The following is a 6,000-nucleotide window of genomic DNA, read 5'->3' on the forward strand; positions in this document are numbered from 1 at the left end:
TGCAAATGTCTTTGCACTAGTGGGACTATAGCAAAGTCCAATAGCCACGTATAGGATGCCACTAGGTACACTGAGTGTTTGCTAGTATAATGGCTTGGTTAGAATGAGTTGTAGTGTGCAACGCAGGCAGACGCGCTCTGCAAATGTCTTTGCACTAGTGGGACTATAGCAAAGTCCAATAGCCACGTATAGGATGCCACTAGGTACACTGAGTGTTTGCTAGTATAATGGCTTGGTTAGAATGAGTTGTAGTGTGCAACGCAGGCAGACGCGCTCTGCAAATGTCTTTGCACTAGTGGGACTATAGCAAAGTCCAATAGCCACGTATAGGATGCCACTAGGTACACTGAGTGTTTGCTAGTATAATGGCTTGGTTAGAATGAGTTGTAGTGTGCAACGCAGGCAGACGCGCTCTGCAAATGTCTTTGCACTAGTGGGACTATAGCAAAGTCCAATAGCCACGTATAGGATGCCACTAGGTACACTGAGTGTTTGCTAGTATAATGGCTTGGTTAGAATGAGTTGTAGTGTGCAACGCAGGCAGACGCGCTCTGCAAATGTCTTTGCACTAGTGGGACTATAGCAAAGTCCAATAGCCACGTATAGGATGCCACTAGGTACACTGAGTGTTTGCTAGTATAATGGCTTGGTTAGAATGAGTTGTAGTGTGCAACGCAGGCAGACGCGCTCTGCAAATGTCTTTGCACTAGTGGGACTATAGCAAAGTCCAATAGCCACGTATAGGATGCCACTAGGTACACTGAGTGTTTGCTAGTATAATGGCTTGGTTAGAATGAGTTGTAGTGTGCAACGCAGGCAGACGCGCTCTGCAAATGTCTTTGCACTAGTGGGACTATAGCAAAGTCCAATAGCCACGTATAGGATGCCACTAGGTACACTGAGTGTTTGCTAGTATAATGGCTTGGTTAGAATGAGTTGTAGTGTGCAACGCAGGCAGACGCGCTCTGCAAATGTCTTTGCACTAGTGGGACTATAGCAAAGTCCAATAGCCACGTATAGGATGCCACTAGGTACACTGAGTGTTTGCTAGTATAATGGCTTGGTTAGAATGAGTTGTAGTGTGCAACGCAGGCAGACGCGCTCTGCAAATGTCTTTGCACTAGTGGGACTATAGCAAAGTCCAATAGCCACGTATAGGATGCCACTAGGTACACTGAGTGTTTGCTAGTATAATGGCTTGGTTAGAATGAGTTGTAGTGTGCAACGCAGGCAGACGCGCTCTGCAAATGTCTTTGCACTAGTGGGACTATAGCAAAGTCCAATAGCCACGTATAGGATGCCACTAGGTACACTGAGTGTTTGCTAGTATAATGGCTTGGTTAGAATGAGTTGTAGTGTGCAACGCAGGCAGACGCGCTCTGCAAATGTCTTTGCACTAGTGGGACTATAGCAAAGTCCAATAGCCACGTATAGGATGCCACTAGGTACACTGAGTGTTTGCTAGTATAATGGCTTGGTTAGAATGAGTTGTAGTGTGCAACGCAGGCAGACGCGCTCTGCAAATGTCTTTGCACTAGTGGGACTATAGCAAAGTCCAATAGCCACGTATAGGATGCCACTAGGTACACTGAGTGTTTGCTAGTATAATGGCTTGGTTAGAATGAGTTGTAGTGTGCAACGCAGGCAGACGCGCTCTGCAAATGTCTTTGCACTAGTGGGACTATAGCAAAGTCCAATAGCCACGTATAGGATGCCACTAGGTACACTGAGTGTTTGCTAGTATAATGGCTTGGTTAGAATGAGTTGTAGTGTGCAACGCAGGCAGACGCGCTCTGCAAATGTCTTTGCACTAGTGGGACTATAGCAAAGTCCAATAGCCACGTATAGGATGCCACTAGGTACACTGAGTGTTTGCTAGTATAATGGCTTGGTTAGAATGAGTTGTAGTGTGCAATGCAGGCAGACGCGCTCTGCAAATGTCTTTGCACTAGTGGGACTATAGCAAAGTCCAATAGCCACGTATAGGATGCCACTAGGTACACTGAGTGTTTGCTAGTATAATGGCTTAGTTATCAGTTGGAGTGTGCAGAGGACAAGAGGGTACAGTGGCAGGATTGTGGTGCTCTGGGTAGAGGAATGGAAGACTGCCTTTCTATTCCCTCCTAATGGTGAAATGCAGGTAGGAAATCCCTGACCTGGGCTACACAGACGCTGTTGCTGTTTGCAGGACCTGTCACCTATGGCTCTCTGACCCTGCCGGTTGGAGCCCTTAAAAGGACTGCTATAAAGTGCTCTCCCTAAGCTGTCTAACGCTGTGTATGCAGCGCATACAGCTGTATCGGCTATAGGACTCAGGAAGACGGAGCTGCGACAGTGATGTCTGACACCAAAGACGCAGAAGGCAGATAATGGCGTCCGTGAAGAAAATGTCCGGTTTTATAATGCAGGGACATGTGACATGCAGATCCTATCACACATGCCGTTGCTTCTCTGGCTCAAAGTCCACTTAGCTGTGTGTGTGTCTGGGATTGGCTGACATGCTGGCCCGCCCCACAAGACGCGCGCGCTTAGGGAAGGAAGACAAGAAAAAAAAAAAAAAAAAATGGCGATCGCCATTATAGAAACAGCAGTGATCTGAAGGCGCTGTTCACGCACACTATACACTGAAATGTGATAATAGTTTGATTCACAGAGTGACTTACACTATTACAGCAGAAACCAAGCTATGATTTAGCTGTTTTTTGGCTGCTAGAACCGTTCTCGAACGTTTCTAGAACTACCGAGCTTTTGCAAAAAGCTCGAGTTCTAGTTCGATCTAGAACATGCCCCAAAATCACTCGAGCCGCGAACTGGAGAACCACGAACCACGAACCGCGCTCAACTCTACTCCTGAGAGTGAACTGAAGAACCAAATAAATTGGTTCTTACCTGTACAATACAAATTGAGAAGCATGACATGTAAGAGGGATCCTAAAACATTCCACTATTTTGCTGTCCTTTGGGGCTCCTCGGGCAATATGACAAAAGTGCAGCTGAAACCTTTGCACTCAAAAAATGTTACAATTGTCCACATAAGGCTCATATATTTTATTTATACACACAGTGTATATATATATATATATATATATATATATACATATACATACACACACACACGCACAGCTAATGTATATATACATACAGCCTATAAAAATATAATATAGTAAGGGTACCTGTACTTAAACTCTGGGTCCAGTGGTCCATTTACATATGAATGAGTCACTGATCCATTACCGACATGAAAATCTATCTGGTTTGTCTGGTTTGCAGATCTCATTGTCGGTTCTGGACTGAAGATACAGGTGATATATGTGTCAGTTAGCCTTTCCGTAAAATTATTGTAGGTTTTTGATAAAATCTTCCGTGGTGGGTAGATGTCTAAAACGAAATATTGAGATTAGATGTATAATATAAAAGATACCAAAAGCAACGAGAGAGAGAAGACAGAGAGAGAGAGAGAAGAGAGAGAAGAGAGAGAGAAGAGAGAGAGAAGAGAGAGAGGGGGAAAGAGAGAGAGAGACAGAAGAGAGAAGGAGAGAAGAGAGAGAGGAGGGAGAGAAGAGAGAGAGGAAAGAGGGAGAGAAGAGAGGAAGAGAAGTGAGAGAGTGAGAGAAGAGAGAGAGGGAGAGAAGAGAGGCAGAGAAGAGAGAAAGAGAGAGAAGATAGGGAGAAAAGAGAGGGAGGGGGAGAAGAGAGAGAAGAGAGAGAGAAGAGAGAGAAGAGAGAGAGAAGAGAGAGAGGGGGAAAGAGAGAGAGACAGAAGAGAGAAGGAGAGAAGAGAGAGAGAGAGGAAGGAAAGAGGGAGAGAAGAGAGAGAGGAAAGAGGGAGAGAAGAGAGGAAGAGAAGTGAGAGAGTGAGAGAAGAGAGAGAGGGAGAGAAGAGAGGCAGAGAAGAGAGAAAGAGAGAGAAAGAGAGAGAAGATAGGGAGAAAAGAGAGGGAGGGGGAGAAGAGAGAGAGAAGATAGAGAGAGGGAGAGAGAGGTAGAGAAAGAGAAAGAGAGAGAGAGAAAGATATGCTCCCCTACCAATTTCCACTACACACTGCGTAGATCTTATGATTCCCACAAATAAAGCTGGCTATTGGGGCTTTACTGTAAAATTACTAACTCTTAGTACTAAAGGCGTACCCACATTTTGGGGACGATCCCTAGATGGGTCCCTAAACAGCAAGCTGATCACAAAGTATTCAATTACGACAATCTCCAGCTGTCAGGTCAGTGTGGATATTTCTCGTCAGAGGTAATGAAGCATGCTCAGTACTAATTCTGACAGCCCCCTCCTCTCAACATCAAGCCATAAGGAGGTCGTTAGGATGCCCACCATTTACATCAAATGAGTTCTCCAAGAATATGATTAAATTACCCGTCGTAAATTTAAACTGCATCCCATCCTAATCACATGTCATGAAGGGCTGCAGTCTGATAAAAAAAAGACCTGTGTCTAAACTGACAGAAGAGCAGTATCATAAGCACACATACCTCAGTGAGCTGACAGAGTAGGGCTGTAACACAAAAATAAATGAATCTTCATATAAATTAAATCAAAAAGATCACATAAAAAAATCAAAGTATTTGTTCTCCAGCCTCAGGTCCTCTATCAGGTCCTCTGGCGGTCAGTCAGATTTATTTCTTCTCATGTCACAGCTCTGCTCGGACAGCTCACGGAGGTATACATGTTTACGATACTACTGCTCGACTGTCAGTTGAGACACAGAGCTCAAGAGCTGTGTTTAAGCCCATTTCACACATTCGGCATTTTGCCAGATGCTGGATCCGGCACGCATGCGGTATAGTAGATTCATTTACAGTGGAAGAGTGACACCATGCGGTTGTGTGCTTCATGCACAACCGCATTTGTCCGCATGGTGTGACGCTTCCACTGTAAATGAATCTACTGGACTGCCTGTGTGCCATATCCGGCATCCGGCAAAATGCCGGATGTGTGAAACGGGCCTTATTCAGACTGCAGCCCATCCTGATACATGACTAAGATGGGTGGCGCTTTAAATTACATGATGAGCCAATTTATCACATTCTTGGGGACCCTAAGTTGTTCGATGATACTGATTCAATTTGTTAGATTCAATCACATAATTTCAGCCAGAAGGCGAATATATTAATATCCTGAATTTGGAAGACAACCTTCTCTAAAGTTTGTGATCCCCAATATTAGATAATACAATGTAACATCTCTAAAGTCTCTTTCTGTAATCTCTAATCTGTAGAGGTCTTTTGCTATGATCAAGCTCTGTCCCTCCTATCAGTTTCCTGGTAACTAGTCAATATGGAGTCGTCACAGAAGTTGGAAACTCCATTTATAAGACATAACGTCCACAAAATCTCCCAGAAATGCCCCCGTTGGGTGATATTTTTAAATTATCCATGTCTTTGAGGATGATTTTTTTTTCGCCCTCTGGTTTGGCCTGCGGAGAACAGCCGTATTAAATGAGAGCCTTCTATTCTAATCATACCGTACTACCTAACAGGTCATATAAAGGGGTTGTCCTACATCTTCTTTTGGCTGGCACAGAATAATATGTCTGCTGTGTATTTCTAGGTCTTACCTTCTATCTCTGTTGTTACTACGACAGCATACGCCACTATGGATTTATCTGACATACGAAGAGGTGACATTGTAACAATTGTTAAACCATTGACTTCAGATAATGAAATCTGAATGCTATTAGGGAGATCTGTGGAATGATCATAGATAAAATAAACTTATGCATTATATTAATAAGCACTTTTCTCTTCTATATTTTGTTGATATAAAACAATAAGACATTTTTGGAACTAAAAAAAAAAAACATGCATGGAAATGAGAATTTGTAAATGAATAAAGTAATATATTTTAAGATAATTTTACTTTACATTAAACTCTTAAAGAACAGATTTAATTTTGTCCTTGAATACAGTTTACTCAGAAACTAAATGTATCACCTATCTAGAAATGTACAGATGATGGGAAACTGGACCTTGAGACCCCTACAATTATATTGG

This window comes from Anomaloglossus baeobatrachus, chromosome 10, assembly GCF_048569485.1.
Source record: "Anomaloglossus baeobatrachus isolate aAnoBae1 chromosome 10, aAnoBae1.hap1, whole genome shotgun sequence".
Lineage (NCBI taxonomy): Eukaryota > Metazoa > Chordata > Amphibia > Anura > Aromobatidae > Anomaloglossus > Anomaloglossus baeobatrachus.